Here is a 24,696-nt window from a genome sequence, read left to right as displayed (position 1 = left end):
TGTCTTTCGTCTGTCATTCTGAATGAGGGTTGGAAGGTAGGCGTAAATACGTTTCTTCACACAAGTGACACACAATATCAAGTGGGAATGTCAGTGATCACGGGCCTGTTTCTAAGTGGGGAGTGTCTGGCTCTGCTTCATCTCTTCCGCGGTACTTCCGTGTTGCGACTCCACCTTGACTGGGCTCCTGTCTGTCAATAGGCTAAAGTACAAATGTAAATAATTTGTTTGTTTGTTTGTTGTTTAACGCCGCACTCAGTAATATTCCAGCTATATGACAGCGGATTGTAAATAATCGAATCTAGACCAGACAATCCAGTGATTGACATCATGAGCATCGATATACGCATTTGGGATACGATGACATGCATCAACCAAGTTAGCAAGCCTGACCACCCGATCCCGTTGGTCGCCACTCACGACATGCATAGTCGCCAGTTACGGTAAGCATGGGTTGCTGAAGACCTATTCTACCCCGGATCTTCACGGTTTAAAATTAAAGGATGGGTACAAAGTCTACTGATCATACCGCTCTTCACCGTGTGTGTGTGTGTGTGTGTGTGTGTGTGTGTGTGTGTGTGTGTGCGTGTCTGTCTCTCTGTGTGTGTGTCTGAGTCTCTGTGTCTGTGTGTGTGTGTGCGCGCGCGGATGCGTGTTTGTTATCACTTATTGTGGACATTTCGCTTATTTTCTATTCATATCAAACTATCTTTGTTTGGTCTGTTCTTCTACCGAAAGTTGACGTCTGTCATACACACACTGAAACAAAAGTTTCATGTTAATCTGATATAGTTTGACAGGTTTGGATTTCTTCAGTTGCAGAAGCAATCTGAATAAATTAAGAGACTCTTGGAGTTCCCATCTATTATACATAATAAATGCAATTCAAGATATTTCAACCAACTCGTGTCATTCCGGGACAGGGTACGGAAAGGGCCGAGTAGTGACGGTTGATGCACAGCACAGGACAATCGAATACATGAGGGCGGTAACTCAAAACAATAATTCGTGACCAACTCGTGTCATTCCGGAACAGAGTACGGAAAGGGCCGGTTGGTGTACATGATAACACAATCGAATACACAAGGGCGATTACTCAATAACGGAATAAGTAAGCATTTATACTGGGTCTTTGGTTGGAATGCGCGGTCGTCTAGGTGCACATTGAGACTGGCGCCAGGTCCGCGGGGATAAATACCCCCACGTGTTACTCATCCCAGTTTGTGTTGCAAATCAGATAACAGTGTGTGGCGTTTTTATATTCGTATTGTCGTGATCTTAATGAAAACAAAGCTTAGACCAGTCAGGATGGGAGCAGCGTCGGTTTCTCATTCAGTGGAAAGATAATAAGATTGTAGGTCGATCATGAAACCCACGTGTGCCAGTTGGAAACGTTTCAATGGTATTTAACAAAAAAATCATTTAACTAATGGAATGGTCAGTTTTTTCTTTCGTTGATGACCAATGGTTCAGGATTTGGGGTAGTTATGTTTTAATGCAATTTTCCACAAATCAATCTTGTCACTCCCGTACGTACTAGACTGTACACTTAGTCACTGAAAATATGACATGGGAGTTTCCTGAACCAGTGGAAAATCTAGACTTGCTTGATTTAGTGTTGAGCTTTAGTTGAGGGTTGAACAGAAAGAGAAATAATATGGTCCAGGGAGTGTGAGACAAACTACTCCCATACTTTAACAAAGACTTACAATAGTCGTATCTAATATATCCAATATAGTCCATGCCAGTCTCTAATAGTTAGCAAGTCTAGATTACTGCGGGTTAGAAAATGAAGGGAGTCTCTGGACTCATATTTATTTTATTCAGATAATTTAACATCTGTTTTTGTCTGTAAAATATGTTCATATCAGAGACTAGATGTTAGTTTAGTCTAGACCATGAATGTGGGCATTGTGTCTGCCTTAGTCCTGCAGCATGACTGTAGAATATATATTAATTTTGTGAAAAATCAATCAAGATTGTATACAAAAGCAAGTCTAGCTAGATCTGTAAATCAGCATCGGGGGTTATTCTTTTTTAATTTTAGAGTCGAGAAGGGTATTGTGTAATTTAAGATTTCATAGACTTAATGTTAGTCTTTGTGGAAGCTGTAATTTCATTTGGTACAGCAACAGGCATCTTTGGCTCCGAGTCATCTCACTTGAACTAAATGGCAGCGAACCCTCTGTATCAACTGCGTTATGCATGGGTCACCCTCGGGGGGTAAACTCCTAATCGCAGCGTACACATGAAATCAAGTACAGAACAGACTCACTCGGCCCTGTAAGGAGTCCTGTAGTTCAGAATCACGTGACGTAAGCGTGACGCGATTTCTCGCCATGTGCATTTGTACTTGCGGGTAACGGGAGCCAGCTCGGAGCCTGTGAATCTATGTTGAACACACACGCACACAAAGATAAACTGATTTACATTCGACTTTGGAAACGTCCCGGCAATTAAACGAGTTTTTGATCTGCGTTGCGCTTAATGTGGCGGAACTCGAAACGACATAGTCAGGTAACAGACATGGTGGTCTTACAAAATCTTCACTTCGTTATTTAATCGTCTTAGTTGATAAAATCTGCCGAGTATGCTAGTTATCTGTTGAATATGTTCTTTTTATGATAAGAAATAACTCTTTTAGGCTGTGTCAGTTTCACTTTGCTGTGTAATGTTCTTGAAACACTTTCGGTGTGAACATGTTTATTCAAATCCAACAGGACAGCCTACCCGGAGAAATGAAAGTCGGGGTTTCGATACCCGGCTGCGTCACACCAAAAGATGGTACTTTTTGTTACCCTGCCTGGAGAACGACATTAACAGGTAAAACAAGGACTGGTCGGCTCAGTCAGTATACTGTATCTGAGTGGGGCATTGGCATGGCTAGAGCTATAAAACCGTCATTAGTCGCTATCCGTGTTATACTGTCAAAAACGGCATTATCCCGGGCTTGTACAAGTCAGAATCTTTTGGTCGAAGGTTCGAATCCCAGATCCATCTGCTCGTTCACCACTCAGCATACACCAAAGTAAAACACACCACCCGACTTCGTGCCGATAGTGATGAACTTGGTTCCTTCTTAATCATGTATCAAGTAAGCCATTTCCGCTGCGTGTTTGCACAGCTCGTCCTTAAAATCCGACAAATACGTCGTGTTTGGGGCGCATGCCGTGCGGAAATCTAGTAAAATGCGCCAGTTCACACCTACAAACCGAATGCATTAGATCGGATTACGAGAGATTTTCACCGTTTATTTTTGTACAGGTTCGACACAGAAATAAGTTGTCTTTTGCACTCAAACAAACAGATTAGTTTCAACAACGACAAATCCTCTACGACCTCTGCGTAACTGGGTGCAGTACTGCGAGCGCTGTCAACTATCTCACAACGAATGCTACCCGTGTTTAGGTATAAGGCAGGTAAACCGGTGGTTGATGTTGTGAGCACGTATCCATGCCGCCGGGGTATGATACCACACTGACATAGCAACGCAAAACGCTGCTAAACTATACATATAGGGTCATTTGGTGAATGCACCCAAGTGGGTCGATCAGGCAGTCTTGGCATTTGTGACCAATTCAATTCTAGAATGGTTTTGCAAGTCTAGATTGCCTCAACCCTGGAATTAAGGATTGACCCGGGCTCCATTTTACTTTTACATTTTATCTTGTGGATATACACTCTTCAAAAAAAGAAACGCACAGGTAGATTTTTAGTAAATGTATTGCACCTAATAAAGTCGATATATTTAATTAATATCAATGATACAAATGTGAAATTTTGGAGCTCGATAGTCACATGTTGTCGTTGTACAAAAGCATTTTTTAAAAGCGATAACTTTATTTCTGGGACAGAAGGTTAGTCTACGGGACAAGCCGAATGCCAGGTTACGGAAAGGGGCGAGTTTTGACGAATGGCCCCCTTCACGGCACAAAGCGAGTTTGTTAACCTGGCTCACAGCACCAAGAGAGTTGGTTTCCGTCTGTCGGATTCCCAGCCGTCCTTCCACACAGCGATCTCATCGCTACTACTGTCATAATCAATGTTAAAGTACGGGAGTTACGATCGTCTTAGCACTACATTCGCTCTGTGAAACCGGTACTAAAATGCACTTCCGGATACCTCGTCCGCGGTGGAATGGACCTCTAGAACGTTGATGTGACACACTACATTTAAACGATAAGATAAGAGTGACGATTTGTGACGCAGAGATTTTGAACGTGCATTTGAGCAAATATGGCCTACTGTACAAAATGGTAGAGAACTTATATGTCAACCATAACATGGTTTAAGTCGGGGATATCACTCAAATCTTTTGATTCCGAAAGTTAAATCAACTCGCTCCTTCGGGGCTGTTGATTCTACTTCCGGAATCAACCGATTCGAGTGATTTCTCCATTACGGGTTCAGCCGACTTCCCGAGACAAGGGAGATAACGGACTATAAAAGTCAAGTTTCCACACTTGACGAACTATGCTGTATTTTCTAGGCTTGGACGTAGCGTCACCAGTGGCTAATACGAGTTAAGACCGGGCCATTGACCAATCAGATTCCACCTCATATCACTTGCATTTGCTTCATACAAAATGGCGGCGCACAGTCAAGAAGATCTGATCGATAATCAAAATCTATGATGTTATGAAACGGGTCTTAATTCGTCAGGTGTATCAGATCTGAGAATATTGATTAAAACCGTGAAAAGATTTAGAAAATATCTGTTGACGCCGGGTTGACGGAACACATGCTTTGAAAACCCTACAATCGACCTGAATTTGCACGGCATTTTACGAACCGTATGTCGATTTTGATTGGACTATACCTAGAGCCAAGATGTAATACATTAGTTCCAGCCTTGTTCGGAAATGGTGGAAACTGGACTATTATAGTCAGTTAACTCCCTTGCCTCGGGAAGATGGGATTCAGCATAGTATGGTCCTACTACAACCAAATAGACGGGCTTTGAATTCTTGGCTGCCAAATACAAAGACTCTAACATATAATAACAAGTATATACACACGTCACATTCTATTGCCAAGGGTCGTAATGCCGCCAAATATACAGATGTGATCAGATATCGGATTCGGGGGCACGGGTGGCCCAGTCGTCTAAGGCGCCGCGATTCGCTGTGCAGAGTTGCGTCCCTTGGGCACGCCAGAAACCTATGATTGTGGGTTCGAATCCCGGTTCGCCCCGATTATGTTTCTAGGTTTGTCAGCACCATACCCGTGCTCGTGGGTTTCACCGAAATGGTAAACGTCTGAGACCTGCATCACTTCGGGCTTTCCTCCCACATTAAGCTGACCCGCCGTGATATAACTGGAATACTGTTAAAAGCGGCGTTAAACCCAACTCACTCACTCAGATATCGGATTCTACTGCTGTCTTATATACCAGGGGGCACGGATAAGAGTTGCCTCCCTTGGACTCGCAAGAAACCTATGATCGTGTTTCTTATGTGGTTAATGTCATAGATCTGCATCACTTCGGGCTTTCCTCCCACATTAAACTGACACGCCGTGATATGACTGGAATACTGTTCAAAGCGGTGTTAAATCCAATTCACTCACTTACTGAGTGTGAAACCGTGGAGAGGGATACAGAGACTGGGATTCACGTTGTAGTCATCACGTGACTAACGGACGATGAAATACGGTTACAGAACCAAGAATTATAACTTTTGCATCTGTTTGACAACATTGCATCAAAACACAGTACTGGTAACTTAAGTTGAACTAAATGAGAATGTCGGCAATAAATTTTGACAGCTGGTTTATGTACATACCGTCTGTACCGGAAAGTGGCGCTTCGCTCGTAACGTTTATACCAGTTTATGACGTAACATGAGAATAGCTTGTCCAGTCAGAGAATCATAACCAACGCCGGTTTCTTCTTATGGGGACCGTCTCAAAACGTGAAACTATTATTTTGAAAGTGAGTGAGTGAGTGAGTATGGTTTTACGCCGCTTTAGCAATATTCCAGCAATATCACGGCGAGGGACACCAGAAATGGGCTTCACACATTTATTTTGAAAGTGAACGGCTTTGTTTTAGTACACGGTGGCCAGGATGAGAGTGCAAAACAACTTGAATAGGATATAACATGTGAGAATCATGTTTCGAAGAATAAATAATTTCTTGTCACCGAAGCTGTACCTAGTGACACAATATGATACACGCGTACCTTGACATTGTCGGGCGACCCGAGAAAATCAGGGGTAGAAAAGATCCTCAGCAACCCATGCTTGTCGTAAAAAGCGACTAACGGGATCGGGTGGTCAGGCTCGCTGACCTGGTTGATGCATGTCATCGTATCCCAATTACGGGGATCAAATGCTCATGAAATCAATCACTGGATTGTCTGGTCCAGACACAATTATTTGTAGACCGCCGTCTTAAATGTGGAATATGCAGCAAACAAACAAACTAGAGGTAGAACATTTCATCACAACTAATGATGCATCACAGTTGTCAAATGTATGTTCTACATGTTCAGAGTGGTATAAGACCTAATTCCAGAAACGAAATCCTTTGAAGAGTGAGTGAGTGAGTGAGTGAGTGAGTATGGTTTTACGCCGCTTTTAGCAATATTCCAGCAATATCACGGTGGGTGACACCAGAAATGGGCTTCACGTATTGTACCCATGTCGGGAATCGAACCCGGGTCTTCGTCGTGACGAGCGAACGCTTTAACCACTAGGCTACCCGACCGCCCCCCCCCCCCCCCCCCCCCCCTTTGAAAGAAGTTTCATCACATGTTGGGTATATTTGATGGGCAATGGTTACGGTTCTCAGATTTCATAGACGGAGAAATACATATTCAGGGGAGAGCAAACGAACTCAGCAGACGCGACAACACGAGTGCGGCGTTAAACAACAAACGAAGATATATGCTCGGGATCCACTAGCCATGCAGACAAAGTGATGTGAGGTGGGGTGGGTTGAGGTGAAGTGAGGTGAGGTGAGGTGAGGTGAAACGTCGGGTTCAAGATTATTTCACTCAGTTTGCAATTTGCATGCACGTGTGTTTGTTGCTGATTGTACTCGGACTTGTGCAGGATTTATAGTGCTAGCCCACTGAGATACCATGCCGCAGTTTAACATGGATACCACACTCAGACACAGTATACTGACACCGAGTCGACCACTCCTTGTTTAGCCCCTTTATGCCGAGCGCTAGACAGGGTAACAACAAGTACTATCTTTTAACGTCTTTTTGGTATGACGCGACCGGGGATCGAACCCCGGACCTTAAGCTTTCCGGACAGACGCTCTAGTTCTACACCAGAAGTCCTGGGTACGTCAGGGGTCGTGAGGTAGCCTCGTGGTGTCCCGGGTTCGATTCCCAACATGGGTACAATGTGTGAAGCTCATTCCTCGTGTCCCCCGTCGAAGAATTGCTGGAATATTGCTATAAAACATACTCACTTATCCTGGACGCATTAGAACACCCGGTAAGGAGTCCGGGTTAGGATTGGTCCCCAGCAACCAATACTGGTCGTAAGAGGCGACCAAACAGATCAGGTGGTCAGGCTCTGTGACTTGGTTGATTGCATGTCATCGTTCCCAACGGCACGGGACGTTGCGCACAGCATCAATCACTGGATTGTCTTGTCCAGACTCGATTTATACATATCGCGGTCATGTAACTGGAATTTTGCTGAGTATGGCGTTAACAAACAAAATAAACAGTAGACATGTCTAGGTACATATTATGTTGAGGCTGTGAAGAGGTGTTGGAATGTTCCAGGTACGTGACGCTTTGTCCTGGTCACGTACTGTCCTCCCGGACTCGTCTCACATGATTCTGACAGCTGCACTTAGACTTGCACAAGTCTCTGAGGCAATAATTTGTTGTTTTAATCATAAGTTCTAGATTATGTAAATAATAAGAACAAGTTGTCCCTATAAGAGACTGGAGTACTGCCCACATATCTAGACTCGTCTTTGAGGGGGGTAGAATTACGACACATCCATGGATTTTTCTTTCAGTACAGCCTTGGAGCAAGGCTAAGCTGCACCCTTTGTCGGGTGAAATACTTGTCCACAATAACTGTTTGAAGTGGAACGGGTGAACTGGAATGCCGTGTCTTTTGTCAGATATACTTTCTTTAATGTCGTGTCGGTTTACGGGGTAGGGGTAGAGACACAAAACAGACAATAGTGTAAATTTAGGATTGCACGTATCCTCAATACAGGTATGTTTACTTTTAGACTTAATGTTGAAATGAAACTGTCAGCTGTACACTGACAAGCTAGATATGCTACTCAAAACAAGTTCTTTAATATTACCATATAGTAATTCAGCTTAACTGCATAGTTTTGTTTTGTTTGTTTGTTGTTTAACGCCGCAATCAGCAGTATTCAAGCTATATGACAGCGGTCTGTAAATAATCGAGTCTTCACCAGACAGTCCAGTGGTTGACATCATGAGCATCGATCCACGCAATTTGGACCGGTGACTTGTATCAACCAAGTCAGCGACCCTGACCACCCGATCCCGTTAGTCGCCTTTTACGACAAGCATAGTCGCCTTTTATACAGCAAGCTTGGGTTGCTGAAGACCTATTCTACCCCGGATCTTCACGGGTCGATTAACTATATAGGTACGTTTTACCTTGCTATCGGGTGAGATGAAATGGGGTTTAACAGTGTGTGACCTAGACTGACATTCAGTCCCAGAAATAAAGTTATCATCTTCAAAAACATATCTACAAAATGAAAATATTTAAACAAAAAATCCAAATGGAGCTCCGAACAATCTTTAATTTCAGGGAGCGGAGCTAGAGCTGAAGCTATCTAGACTTGCCAAATCATGCTAGACTTGAGTTGGATTCCTTTTTATTATTTTTTTCTCTAGGGTCTGGGGGACACTGTATGTGACCTGCTTGAGTCACTGTGCCCTATTCCCGGCGGCATGGTTCGCTGCTCATTCCATCAACCTCTGGGTTAGCCATACTCGGTTATCTTCGGGCTGTCTTTACTCAATTATAAGCAGCGGAATCTCTGCACTTGTACACGGCAGAAGTAATTCAAAGTTAACATATCGTTGTTTCCACAACATCAGTAAACGCGCTATCGTGTCACTGGATTGTCCAGTCCAAACTCTGTCACTAGATTGTCTGGTCAAGACACGATTATTTACAGGACGCTTTTTATGCAAATAGTCTGAGTGACGGGTGCTGCCGGTAGAGCAGGACATGCTGGCCCTTTTCGCGAACACCTGTGTCCTTACAGCGATCCATTCACATAAAGTTCATCGATATTTGCATTTTCCGCCCAATGGTGAGTGAGTGAGTTGGGTTTCACGCCGCATTTAACAGTATTCCTGTAACAGTATTGACCTTACCACGAGCCACGAGCACGGCTATGGCGCTGACAAACCTGGAGACATAATCGGGGCGAACCGGGATTCGAACCCACAATCATAGGTTTCTGGCGTGCCCAAGGGACGCAACCCTGCACAGCGAATGCGGCGCCTTAGACGACTGGGCCACCCGTGCCACCTTCGCCCAATGGATTCTGTCTCGGCAAATAATCGAGATTATTCTCTGGCGATGACATTTTATATTTATACAGCCGGACTATCGCAGACTGAGGCTTAAAACAACACTCACTCACTGGATACAGGCGCCATGATGCGTGATACCTATATACGATAATGATAATAATGCACAGCTATGGAACATGATTAAAAGGTGAGGTTTAACGTCGCGTCCAAGATTATTGCACTTATATAGCGACGTGCATGCACGTGTGTGTGTGTGTGTGTGTGTGTGTGTGTGTGTGTGTTTGTGTGTGTTTGTGTGTGTGTGTGTGTGTGGCTGCTTGTACTAGTCCGGACTGATGCCGATTAATAGTGCTAGCACACTGAGATACCATGCCGCAGTTTAACATAAATACCCTACTCAGACTCCCAGCCGACCAGTCCTTGTTTTAGCCCCTTAATGCCGAGCGTCAGACAACAAGTACCATCTTTTAACGTCTTTTGGTATGACGCGGCTGGGGATCGAACCCCGGACCTTCCGTTCTCCGGGCGGAAGCTCTACCACTAGACCACGGAGGCGGTCTGAACATGATTAATAAATACAAATATGAAAATATAACTTTTTTGACGTGACAAAGGGTTGACCTTTCTCTGACCCTGGTATGATTTGTTTGACCTTTCCTTCAAACGTGATTAAAGCGTACAGTAAGTCCAATATATTCAATTTCACTTTTATTGTTCCTGGCAACAAAGGGAATCGGTTGTGGTTTAAACAGCTTGACAGGCAGTCCGGTTCTTGGCACTGTGACAAATGCCGGAATAATGCATGTTGGGAAAAGAAAACACATGTCAAAATGTCGACCCATTGTGTGAAAGGTTAGGGTTCGTCTCAAAAGTTACTTTCCCGTTTTAATTTACCACTTTCATGGAAGCGAAGCTGTGCATTGAATTAATACTCTATGTGTCAATTATCTTGAAAACGTGACCACAGTTGAATGTTTATACAATTGTTTGTGATCTATCGCACCCGAGTGGAATATGACGGCTTTACCTCGTGCACAGTGTCGTTGTGGGAATCCTTATGACGTTTGAGACGGTCCCGATCAGTTTAAAAAGTCTACTGGCGATTTGCCGCAGTCCAACAAAACGAGGACAAAGGCAAGTTTCAAACTATTTCAAATTTGGCTTTAGATTTTATACATAATAACATATAATTGGTTACTGTTAGAAGATAAAATAATAACAATAACAACACTAATAATAAAAACAATAATAACGTCAGAAACATTTTCGGAATAGTTTTCATCTTAAATATTTGGAAAATTGTCCGTATGTGTAAGATTGTAAACACAACAGGCAGTGCGGTTTGAACAAGGAAAAGGAAAAATAGCTATATCCGCCTGTAAGATTATTAAAAAATTATTTAAGATATAGTTTAGAAGCCAAATATGACTCAACAGATTAACATATAAAACAAAGAAATATGAAATTAAATCAGTAAACTGATTCTCCTGTTTTGAATTTAAAGTCTGGGCCTGAGTGTCTTTGTTGAGTATGTGATAGGGTCTTTTTCATAACCCGTGACAATATAGTCCTGACGATATCATTTGATATCATTTGATATAAGCGAGTGAGTATGGTTTTATGCCGCTATTAGCAATATTCCGGCAATATCACTGCGGAGGACACCAGAGATGGGCTTCACACATTGTACCCATGTGGGGAATCGAACCCGGGTTTTCGGCGTGACGAGCGAACACTTTAAATAACCACTAGGCTATACGACCACTCCCATTTGATATCATCTTGTATATGCTCCCAGTTGGCTGAATATGGCTGTAAAGTAAGTACAGTCAAACGCTGTTGTGTCGAAGTTGAAGGGACCTACGTGAATACTTCGAGTTATCCGAGGTTCGACACAACCGAACATGGTGAATACAGAAGGAATGCGCAGGGACCAAGCTTTCACTACGAGACAAGCGTGGGTTCTGCACATCAAAGTTCGACGCAACGGTGTTTTACTGTAGTGTAATACCATATGGTTATATACACACACGCAATTAATCACTAGGAGTCATATGGAAGCTGTCGTACCCATCTCGAATTAGTATGGTCGTTATATTACCGGGATATTGAGTCATTAAGGGCGTTGTGTCATCCCGTATGCGTGGAGCCTGGCGACTGCAGCCTCGCATAGGATAAACTTCTGAAACACGTGATAATTGTTTGAATTCGCTGAGTTTACACGATCGTATGCCATATTACAGATGCTTTTGCTATTTCATAAATTTCAATTTGTAGAACGCGTGTTAATTCACTCCCGTTGTTGATATTAATTATGAAGCATAAAATGTTACATAATTTATGTTTGCCCTGCTGATGTTGGAAATGATTATATTTCGGGGTAATGACTCTTGTTATTCAGTGGACCGAGGCAGTGCTGAATCGAGCCCAAAGGTAAATCACCGCCCTGGAGAGCACACAAAGGTTTACTGCGGGCGAAGTGGGGAATAACAATTATAATCTTTCATCTGAAATATTGATCCATCTGTCCCGTGCACTGCATGGCGCGTGCTGTTATCGTCTGCTCCGGACGCCATTTTAGTTCAAGCGTCTTATTTGGGGCCCGATTTTCAAAATATTTGGATGAATATTGTTGACGTATCTGTTTGGAGTGGATTTCGTCCAAATCCCATTTGTTCCACCGTGTGAGTCACGCGGGGGCCGTTGTTTGGAGTTCGAAGCAGACGAGCGCTGTGGAAATATAATCGTTATGAAGTAACACTAACAGTTCATGGGAGTCGACTCGGTTCAGTGTCAGGAAGGATTTGGGTGTTCACTTTTCATGGATGTTGCCCTGTTACTGGGCTGTCATTCACAGTGAATCAAGCTCACACATCCAGGATACCTCATATAGACGAGCGTGTACGATAGACAGCTGGCAGTGGTTGGTAGCGCAGACGACAGTCGGACTTGCTTGGGTATGTACGTTGTGAGATTTTATTGACTCTAAATCATTGACAAAGGTTTATTCTTGACGAAACCGTTTCTGGTTCTGTCAACAGGTACTTCTACTGTTTACTATAAGCAGAGCAGACGATGTTTAAAGCAGACGATGTTCAAAGCAGACGAATGAATGATTAAATGCAGAAAAGTGTTGTAGTTTCCTGAACATATATCGATTGTCTCTGAAACTGATAGTGCTCCGATAACGGAGTCTGGAGAGAGGAAATCGTTCTCTGTATTGGCATAGGGTTCGAGGATGATTTAATCGTCTCCTGTGAATGGAAATGGCAAAGAGTACAGCAATGTTTTGTTTCATTTATGTCAAACTAACGATCTAGTTGGAACCTTCATGAACACATATGTGTTCTGGATCTAATTCAGTTCACCTCGCGCCAGAACGTTGTCATTTCGAATTCTGTGTGTACGGGTCATTTTGTCGGGGAACAAATATTATTTTGTGATTTGCGAAAACGACAACACCTTCATCGGATTCCTACAGCTGTGAAATACTCATTTCAGTTTAACTTTGATAATATTTCCGGTGTAAAGGAACTAATATAATATTTAGTCTCTGATATGAAAATATTTTTAGATTCTATTTGTTAAAACATATGTTATTATATAAGGAAAGGGGTGCAGATAACCTCTTTATTATCAGGGACTGAAGAAAGACCTGCCAAAGCGTTATATGCATTAGAGGTTTCGGACATTATTCTTTTGGTGTCTGTGTGAAAGATAAAAGAAATAGAACTAGGCTGCTTGGGTAGCCTTGTAGTCAAAGCGTTCGCTCGTCACGCCGAAGACCCGGGTTCGATTCCCCACATGAGTACAATATTTGAAGCAACTTTCTGGTATCCATTGCCGTGATATTGCGGGAATATTGCCAAAAGCGGCGTAAAACCATACTCACTCACACACCCTCACTAAATCAGCTAGAACTGAGAAGGTTGGAGAATGGAACGGGGATAATGTTGTATTAAACATATGTGTACGCTCTGGGGTATGTAAGAGAGACAATCTGGCTCCTCTCGTCTTCACGACTCGTCTTGTATCGAAACTCTCAACACACGTGTAAATGTTACTGGTACATGACTCACAGAACACATTACAGGGATGCGGGTACAGTTGTTTGTCTGAATCACTAGACGGTGATGCACGCGTTAGTGTACGTGTTGTACTGTGATGAGATAACGCGGCCCGCGCGTTAAGGCTGTTTCTTTCGCTGCAAGCGTATACATACCACACTTTTAAGAAGGATATGTTTCAGCTTTCCATGATACGCAAAAATGATTCTCATTTGTCAAGTGTACGGTTAAGTATGTCTGACATATATGATTATCCCATATCAAAAGTTGAGTCAAACGCATACGCACGTACACACGGAAGAGTAGTGTAGGTGGCCATTGGTTGTTTTCTAGCATATGAAATACAACTCAAAAGAAGTTAATTGAAATACCAATAAAATCAATGTAAACTTAAATCACATTTTGTGTCAAGGCATATTGAAGGGTTGAACGATGTGAGGATTCACTGAATTACGTAACCCACTGTTTCAGTCCTTGACCCGCAAAGAACAGTATGACCTTTCCATGTTTACCATAATGAGGCGTTAGTCGTATAATTCTAAAACAAGGCCCGTCGTTTTTACAAGTACTAGGTCAGAGATCTTTGCTCTTTAATTGTCGGGCTTTTGTCCCACATCGTCCACATCAAGCTTACACGCCGTGATATAGCTGGAATACTGTTCAAAGCAGCGTTAAACCCAACTCACTCAATCTTTTAGTTGGTTGGTTGTTTTACGCCGCACTCAGCAATATTCCAGCTATATGACGGCGGTCTGTACATAATCAAGTCTGGACCCGACAATCCAGTGATTGACATCATGAGCGTCGATCCACGCAATTGGGATCGATGACATGCATCAACCAAGTCCGCGAGCCTGACCACCCGATCCCGTTAGTCGCCTCTTACGACAAGCATGGGTTACTGAAGACCTATTCTACCCCGGATCTTCACGGGTCTACTCTTTTAGTAATCAAGTTTGACAGATAAACACATTTCTATCTTTTTGGACACGACCTGTTGTGTTTTTTTTTAATAGAAGGCAGTTAGAGCATAAAATTAATATGACCATTGCCCCGTTCCACAAAGCGATCGTGGCGCAAAGACGATCGTTAACTCCCATACTTTAACACGGACATACGACAGTCGTGGCGCTACCATCACTTCGTGGAACGGGGCCATAACAGTAGCGTTTGTGCTTTTTTTATCAACTCGGCACAAGTGTTACCCAAACAATCGCATTTCAAGCTACCTGTCGCGACAAAGATGAACAACTGCGCCAAGCTAATTAGAAATCAAACAATGCTAATTGATGACACAGTGGTAATTAGTCCGTCCCGTAGCCTGCGGCTGACCTACTGATCGGCTTAGCTGCACAGACAGGCGAGTTAAGACGACATTGACAATGTTGTCTTTGTAAACAACGCAGCGTTCAGTCATACTTACTGGCAAGGTGTATTTAACATGGGAGGGGTGCTGACTCAGAGCTTAAGAAGATACAGCGGTCTCAGGAGCCGGAGTTGGACACAGGTGAGCGTGTGTACAGAACTGCAACACTCCTCTCTTAATGGTGGATGAATATACTGGAATATACGCAATTCGAGAAGTAATGTTTTAAAGTAGTTTTGGTATCATGTGTCATTTTTGATTGGATTCCGTGTTTTTCGGTAATTTATTATTTTGACTTTTGCCACATGTTACCGTGTATGTTCAGGTGAACACTTGACTTGCCTTTGCATGTGTTTGTTACTGATGTTACCTTCCCGAACACCTTGTATCATCATATTTGACAGTCATGGTTATGCTATAGTCGGAATCGTACACTGGACTATGGTTTCTTATGATTAGGAGGCGGTGGGGTAGAATATTTGTTAAAGCATTCACTCGTCACGCGGAAGACCCGGGTTTGATTCTCCACATGGGTACAATGTGTGAAGCCCATTTCACGCGCCCCACGCCGTGATATTGCTGGAATGTTGCTAAAAGCGGCGTAAAACCATACTCAGCCACCTATGATAAGGGAAATGGTTCTGTCCCTGTGTATATGTTAGATGTTTAAAACATAAAAAAAACCCTTTTGTACATATCTGTCATAACAACGTCTTTGATGTTTGTAATAGATTCAGATTGATTTTATTTTTAAACACCACTAACGAAGGTACAAGAGTGAGTGAGTGAGTTGGGTTTAACGCCGCTTTTAACAGTATTCCAGTTATATCACGGCGTGTCAGCTTAATGTGGGAGGAAAGCCCGAAGTGATGCAGGTATCAGACGTTTACCACTTCAGTGAAACCCACGAGCACGGGTATGGTGCTGACACACCTAGAAACATAATGGATGGACATGCTGTCTTCATTGTGTGTCATGTGGCGTGGTGTAATGTTGGTTAGCCTCGCGGTCAAGATTACTGCACTTGTTTAGGTGTGTGTGTGTGTGTGTGTGTGTGTGTGTGTGTGTGTGTGTGTGTGTGTGTGTGGTGTGTCTGTCTGTCTGTCTGTCTGTGTGTGATTATTACAATGCCGGTGTATAGCGGTGTGTGTGTGTGTGTGTGTGTGTGTGTGTGTGTGTGTGTGTGTGTGTGTGTGTGTGTGTGTGTGTGTTTACAATTCCGGTTTCACAGTGCCAGCCCACTGAGATACCATGCCGCAGATTGACATGGACCCAACTCAGTATACTGACTCAGAGACGACCAGGCAGGGTAACAACAAGTACCATCTTTTAACATCTATTGGTATGACGCGTCCAGGACATCAAACCTTCCATTCTCCGGCTAGACGCTCTATCCACTAGAGCACGTGTCATGTTACTGCATGGGGTTGTTCTAATACATACATTCGTGACAGACACGTACGTACGTACAGGGGTCACATTATTATGTCATATATCGTTCACTCGAGAACAGACCCGTGAAGATCCGGGGTAGAATAGGTCTTCAACAACCCATGCCTGCCGCAAAAGGCGACTATGCTTGTTTTAAGAGGCGACAAACGGGATCGGGTGGTCAGGCTCGCTGACTTGATTGATGTATGTCATCGATCCAAATGGCGTAGGTTGATGCTCATAATGTCAATCACTGTGTTGTCTGGTCCAGACTCGATTATTTACAGACCGCCGTCATACAGCTGAAATATTGCTGAATGTGGCGTTAAACAACAAACCAATAAACAATAAACACTCGAGAACAAAACAACTCATGTTGAAGTGAATTGTTTTACGTCCAGTGACAGGTTATATTTAAATTCTGTCTGTACATTCTGGACTTGTCGACCGCCCCGTGGTCTCGTGGTGGAGCGTCCTCCCGGAGAGCGGAAGGAAGTCAGGGGTACGATCCCAAAAGACGTTAAAAGAATATACTTCTTGCTACCACGCTCGACATAAAGGGGATAAAACAAGGACTGGTCGGCTGGGTGTCAGTTTACTGTGTTTGAGTGGGGTATTCATGTCAAACTCTTTCACTTTCACGCGACATGGTATCTCGGTGGGCTAGCGCTATAAAATATGCACTAAAGTGTCAACTTTAGCATCCACTGTCATATGACGGATCACATCCTCATCTACATGTATATCCTTTCAATAATGATCAATTAGTGATGACGTCAGGGGCTCGCGAAAAGGTCAGCGTATCCTGCCCCACCGAAGGCACTCGTGCCCATGCAAATGCAAGTCAATGCTTTAACCACTATGCTACCCCACCGCCCCCTAATCATAAGAAATCTCTATTAAAACCATATTCCAGTGTACGATTCCGACTATAGCACAACCATGACTGTCAAATAGCATGATACAAGGTCTTCGCGAAAGGTGACATCAGTAACAAACACATGCAAAGGCAAGTCAAGTGTTCACCTGAACAAACACGGGAACATATGGTAAAGGTCAATAGGGAATTGCATCGGTCAAAGTTTTGTCACCGATTCGACTTTTTTTCACTAATTCGTTCCCAAATATCGCGAGTCCTTTCTTCATAACATTTAATTGAGTATTCTACTTCCTTTTTGACGAGGGGCGGTCGGGTAGCCTAGTGGTTAAAGCGTTCGCTCGTCACGCCGAAGACCCGAGTTCGATTCCCGACATGGGTACAATGTGCGAAGCCCATTTCCGCCCTGATATTGCTGGAATATTGCTAAAAGCAGCGTAAAACCATATTCACTCCCTCACCCCTTTTTGGCGTGACTTGGGCTACTATCAATAAATCTATGAAATTGACATTTTTAATTGTATGACTTGTTTTTGTTAATATCAAACGCTATTCGATTATCCAGTTGAGACATACACATGTATGCAACGGATAATCGAGACTGTAACAAACACGTTATATTTGTCATTTTTACGTTACGACCCGTTTTCTCTTCAATTATCGGGACGGTGGGGTAGCCTAATGATTAAAGAATTCGCTCGTCACGCCAAAGACCCGGGTTCGAATCCCTTTTCTGGTGCTGCCTGCCATGATAGTGCTGAAATATTACTAAACGCGCGTAAAAAACTCACCTCTTCAATTAGCACCTATTTTATGGTATGATTACGAGATCCCTGAAATTGACCGAGTTGGTTTTGTAAAACTTGAGAAATAACAGAAGCAAATTTACTAGGCCTTGTCTTTAAATCCGTTAATGCCAGTGCCATCCTTGATCAGTCAACAACAATACAGCGATCTAGACAAATATCACTAAACAAGCCTCATCGTTGATACACCTCAATTGGCTCACGTTACAAGGGATGTAAACAAATTGAGGCAAACATGTGCCCGAATATTCAGAACTCTTTCGGACGGAGGGGGTCCCTTTAGAAGATCGTGCCAAGAATTCGAGGCATGTTTGCTCTGCGAAGGCATCTACTCCAGGAATGAAGGGACGAATTGTCTGTGTGGAGTTTGACAACTTTGTCTACTTTAGTGGGATTAATACCAGACAAGCACCTGTTCTTGAATGTTAGCGGTCAGACGTGCTAGCACCAAGACAACCAGATAAGTGATGAATCGAGGGCTGGAAAAGGTTGCGTCATCGCTAGCTGCAAAATGTACCAGCGACCAGTTGTTGTGGATGTGAGATAGTGAAAACTGAGCAGTAATAATCGTAGTAGTCTGTCTAACAGTCCCTGAACCATGTTTCTTTTCCATTCCGCCCAGCCCTACTGTAATGCTATTGCTCGAAATGAAGCAAGTCTAGATTTTCTACAGGTTCGACTCCTATCTCATAAGGGCTTCTTTACAATTTAAATGTAGTTGCTTGTTTCGATCAAAATGATGTATATTTATTCTTTTAAAGGGTATTTGTTAGACTGACATTTAGTCCCAGAAATAAAGGTATCTTATTTAAAAAACTATAGCTACTAAATATAAATAAAATTCAAAACGGAGCCCAGAACAATCTTTAATTTCAGCCTAGAGCTTAGGCAATCTAGACTTGCTAAATCATTCTAGACTTGAGTTGGACTCCTTTTTTATGCCTGTTCTGATAAACGGAGATCAGCATGTCCGTCCATCCGTCCGTCCATTATGTTTCTAGGTTTGTCAGCACCATACCAGTGCTCGTGGGTTTCACCGAAGTGGTAAACGTCTGATACCTTCATCACTTGGGGCTTTCATCCCACATCAAGCTGACACGCAGTGATATAACTGGAATACTGTTAAAAGCGGCGTTATACCCAACTCACTCACTCACTCACTCAATATTACTGCAGAGACCTGACCTTGTGTGCCCTGCCCACTGTTGTGATAATACCCACACCCATAGAGATTCTGGGTAAGACTATAAGTCCCAAACAACCTATGCTAGTCCTAAAAGCCGACTAAATGGATCAGGTGGTCAGGCTCGCTGACTTGGTTGATGTACATAATACTGTAGATCGATGCTCATGATGTCAATCACTGGGTTGTCTGGTCCAGACGTGAGTATTTACAGACCACATTTCCCTATATTATGAAATATTTCTGAGTGGATGTTAAACAACAAACATTCTAGTGTTGTCAATGACAACCCATAAGCTTAACTTCAGGCACTAAATGATCAGGTTTATGCTCTCGCTCAATATCAATGTTTAAGGACACTGTGGACCAGCAACACGCACCTGCCAGGCATAAAAGTGTCTTGTTATGGTCAGTGTTGTGATAATAAAAGACTGGGTTGTTATTGTGTTTGACAAGATGAAGAAGCCTTAAGAGCTAATTGGTTTGATCATAAAACACTTGTGTAAACAAGGCATGGCGGCAGCTTCAGGTTGATGTCGGGTGAGTGGTCCGTCTCCCAGACCTGAGAGAATAAATTACAAAATAAACCCAACTCAAGTCTAGAATGTTTGCCTCAGCTCCAGTGAAATTGATGCATTGTTCGGGGCTCCATTTTGATTTGATTTTGATTTTGTAGATACATATTTTTGAATAATGTAACTTTTTTTATCTGGCACTAAATGATTGGATTTTTTTCATTATTTTAAAGAGATCTATTTTTGAAAAAAAGATCAAAAGAATTCTGAGACTAAATCATAGGATTTGATTTGATTTTGTTGATGAATACTTTTGAATAAGATATAAAAAAAAATCTGAGATTAAGTGACAGGATTAAATTTTGTATTTTGTAGATATATATTTTGAATAAGATAAACTTTGTCTGGATCTAAATGATAGTCTAGGCAGTGGGTAGCCTAGTGGTTAGTGTGTTCAGCTTGTCAGGCTGAAGGTCGAGGTTTGATTCCCCACCTGGGTACAATGTGTGAAGCCCATTTCTGGTGTCCCCGTAGTGATATTGCTGGAATATTGCTAAATGTGACGTAAAACAATACTCACCCGAGTTTTGGTCTTCTTGGCCATACAATGGTTATATTGGATATATGTGTATATCATTGAATATATATGTATATCATATTGGACATATATGTAAATCGGTTGTCAGAAATTGATGGTTATTTGTTGTTTCCACGGTTCAATGACCTTGCCAGCTGACAAGGTCAAATGTTGTTTTCTTTAATAACAGTGAGTTAATTGTATTTATGCTTCAGTTAACAAATATGCTGCATTTCATAGTTGACCTGTGATTGGTCCTGACAAGACAAACTGGCAATTGGTCTTTCTGCAGTCAGCCTTGTTTAAGATGATGTCCGTCAGATCATTGAAATAACATCATAAATGTAGGGAATTTCTCTGATTGTATTCATTGCTTGTTAAAAGAAACAGTGATGGATGGAAAAGTATGTTTTGTAATGTGTTTCATGTGTCATTGTTAATAAGTGTGTCCTGTAGAATTTGGCAGTACGTGTGGCACAGTAGTCTGTGCAGAGTTGTGTCCCTTTGGCACGCCAGAAACCTATGATCGTGGGTTTGAATCTCGGTTCGCCCCAATCAACGTGGATTTCACCAAAGTGGTAAATGTCTGAGACCTGCATCACTTCAGGCTTCCCTCCCACACCAAACCGACAGGCCATGATATAACTGGAATACTGTTCAAAGCGGCGCCTTACATCATTTCATCGTTCCCAAGTATTGACTGATAAAGAATGAAAGAATTCACTTGATGAATAATATCATAACGTATATCAAACCTGCATGCTATATTTTAATCCAATCCATCCTCAATTAATGTACACAGTGCCTTGATGTAAAAATATGACATACAAAATAGAATGCCTCATATTTTTAAAACAACTAAATATTAATTTATTGTTGCCTTATTAATATTTCCAATTTAAAATATATTAATGTGAAAGAAGAATCGGGTGTTTTTAACTTCTATTCAGCAGTATATGTTTAAACTTTTGACAGGGGTAATGTGATATTTCATACTGTGACAAAGCTAAACACATTGAATGTTATATAAATTACTTATTATTTGTATTGACCCTGAGAATGAGTCCGTTCCAAAGCATTGTAGGGGCGGTCGGTAGCCTAGTGGTTAAAGCGTTCGCTTGTCGCGCTGAAGACCCGGGTTCGATTCCCGATATTGGTACAATCTGTGAAGCCCATTTCTGGTGTCCCCCGCCGTGATATTGCTGGAATATTGCTCACTCACTCACTCACTCCAAGGCATTGTATGTTGTGTTACATTCCCAGGGACCAGTCACATCACAGAGCTACATAGGTCCCAGTCAGTCAATGTTGGACACTCGGGGATATCCCTATCAAACGTTGAGTGGTATATCTGCTCTTGTGTCAAGCTGGTCTTGTCGGTCTTGCATTTGCATGCCTTTCTACAGTCGACTGAAATTTGACATTCCGGGAATATTTTGTAATCCTTTTCAGATATTTTGTTTTTCATTTTTCGTAATAAGGGTAAGGTGATATGTTACAAGAATGCTTAAAAATTGAAAAAAGCCAAATATTTGTGTTCTGGGAACTTGCATTGAGACATGGGTCGGAATTTAAGGTCATCACTTTAGTTTTTCGTCTCAGAAACTGTTATGACGTCAGAGTTAATTCTCAGTTGATTTCAGAAATATGCAACTTGTTTTTGGAAAATATCATTCAACCTAACAACTCCTTATCGTGTACAGTTGAAGGGGGTCAAAAGTTCCTGGGGAGTTTTTATGTTGTAATAGCAGCTGGTGTGACGAGATAAGACATAACATCCAGAGATAACAGCTTCAGACTACTCACAGATAACGCAAGGTGTTGTAGCTAGTTCCAGGGCCATATATTCTGGTACTATGGACGCTCATGTCATTTAAATTATCCTTGTTTTATTTATCAATTAGAATCTGACATTTAGCAAAAGTGTTTTGTATTTAGCAGATGTCATGTCTGTTTTGTGTGTGTGTGTGTGTGTGTGTGTGTGTGTGTGTGTGTGTGTGTGTGTGTGTGTGTGTGTGTGTGTGTGTGTGTGTGTGTGTGTGTGTGTGTGTGTGTGTGTGTGTGTGTTCACTACAAATATCTTAGTATACTGATTCTGTGTCCAATATACATCATACATACAGACATACATATTTCAATGTATAGTACGAAGCATTTTAAAGTGCTCTCAGCCAAAATAACATTAACAATAAAACAAATAAATATATAAATAAATAAACGTTATGACATAAGTCCTTAATAATAATGCTGATGATTATGTGATAAAAAAGAAGATGAAGATAATAATGACAATGATATGATGATAATGATGTGATGATGATGATGATGATGAAGATGATGACGATGATGATGTGATGGTGACGTGATGATTATGATGATGATGATTTGATGATGATGATGAAGATGATGATGAAGATGACGATGATGTAATGATGACGATGATGATGTGATGGTGACGTGATGATTATGATGATGATGATTTGATGATGATTATGATGTGATTGGCTGGTTGGTTGGTTGGTTTGTTGTTTAACGCCGCACTCAGCAATATTACAGTTATATTACGGTGGTCTGTAAATATACGAGTCTGGATCAGACAGTCTGGATCCAGTGATTGACATCATGAGCATCGATCAACGCGATTAGTATTGATGACATGCATCAACCAAGTCAGCGAGCCTGACCACCCGATCCCGTTAGTCGCCTTTTACGGCAAGCATGGGTTGCTGAAGACCTTATCCACCCCGCATCTTCACAGGTCGATGATGATGATGATGATGATGATGATGATGATGATGATGATGATGATACAAAAGATATAAAACATTTAAATGATTTCTACAAGATAACAAGAGAAATGCTAAATAGATAGTCCATTGTAGTGTTCAAAGAGGCGTGTCTTCAGTCTTGACTTGAAAGAGTGGGAGATAATGAAGCTGGGACTTGAAGAGTCTGAAGTGTAGGGAAGCAGCTGCAGATTGGGAAGATCCTTGAAGAGCCAGAAGACTCGAGTTTGTGAGAGTGGATGATGAGTAGGAGCTGGCCACTTGATCGAAGTGCTCGCTCGGACAGGTCAGATCTTGGAAATAAGGGGAGCTGTTCCATGAATACATTGATAAGTCTTGAAGAGCCTGAAGTTGAGCCAGTGAAGAGAACAAAGTGTAGGAGAAATGCGATGTATGGGAGATGCTACACAACAAGCCGAGTCTGACACTGGTAGTCCTGCGCCATCACTGTGGAAATATATATAAATACATTGTATATGTTATTGTATACTAAAAGCCTAGGCAAGTCTAGATCAAACTAAACCAAGTCTAGTTTCCTTGATTTCACATATGAAATATATTATATATATATATATATATAAAGTTTATACACTATGAATGAAAATAATATGCAATATTTATATATAATGTACATTATGTATATCTACCTTTCATGTTGATAGTTATATTTATTCCATATGTAGATAGTTTGTACCCTGCCCTACGAGGGTGTTCTGTACAATAAAAAATCTTGATTCTTGATTCTTGATATGAAAACAGCAGAAGAGGAAAGGTTCTTTTGAAGAAAAACAACGATTATTTTAAGGAGAAAGTTTTCATAGACTAAGTGTTAGTCTAGAACATTGGTAATATCGCCGCTTGTTTTAATCTTGAAAGAACATATTAATATAATAACCTCTATATTTACAGAAATAAAAAGTCTGTTATACATTTTATAAACTTTTAGCTGGGAAAGGTGGTCTAAGTATTAAGAAGGGAGCATTTATGCTACAAGATGTTCGCAATTGTAGTTGAGTCGACACACAAGAAGGCGAGATGAGTTTCTGCGATATTGCTGCTTGTTTTAATCATGAAAACACAGTGTTATCTGATGGGACGGCTATTTTCAGTATATTCATTTGAACCGGACAAACATATGGTGAATGATTAGGTCCAGGGTATTTGTCCTAAAAAATGGAAACACAGTACCCTGGATAATCGAGGAGTATGATGATGTGATGATGATGATGGTGATGATGATGATGGTGATGATGATGATGTGTTGATGATGTGATGATATGATTATGATGTGATGATCAATGATGATTATGATGTGATGATGATGATGTGATGACGATGATGATGTGATGACGATGATGATGTGATGACGATTATGATGATTATGATGTGATGATGATGATGAAAAAAATATTGTCATTTTTCATTTTGTGAATAATACATTTTCTGTTTCTATTTCCCAGATGAAGGACGTTGAAAGCGGCCTCTGCTACAATACACCGACAAGTAGAGTATAGGTGAACAAAACTCTCAACGAAACCAGGAAGTGTAACAAAACACACCAGAAACACACAATCTGGAC

At 41.8% G+C, this 24,696-nt stretch overlaps 1 protein-coding gene across 4 annotated transcripts in view; it reads left to right on the top strand.

Annotated features, from left to right (window-relative positions):
* LOC124131271 (LHFPL tetraspan subfamily member 2a protein-like) overlaps positions 1–24,696 on the top strand; it is a 45,481-nt gene that overhangs the window by 4,135 nt on the left and 16,650 nt on the right. Inside the window, exons 1-2 of one of the 4 annotated variants that reach the window (XM_046494426.2) lie at positions 11,847–12,466; positions 24,578–24,696. The exon at positions 24,578–24,696 is cut by the window's right edge and continues 1,397 nt beyond it. The gene's annotated coding sequence lies outside the window, so the exon portion shown is untranslated. Of the gene's footprint in view, positions 1–11,846; positions 12,467–14,949; positions 15,160–24,577 lie in introns of those variants that run through there. The other 3 variants (XM_046494428.2, XM_048395217.1, XM_046494427.2) reach the window with 3 other exon arrangements.

This window comes from Haliotis rufescens, unplaced genomic scaffold (assembly GCF_023055435.1).
Source record: "Haliotis rufescens isolate VD_foot unplaced genomic scaffold, xgHalRufe1.0.p SCAF_14, whole genome shotgun sequence".
Taxonomy (NCBI): Eukaryota; Metazoa; Mollusca; class Gastropoda; order Lepetellida; family Haliotidae; genus Haliotis; species Haliotis rufescens.
This window is presented reverse-complemented; position numbering and strand designations above follow the sequence as displayed.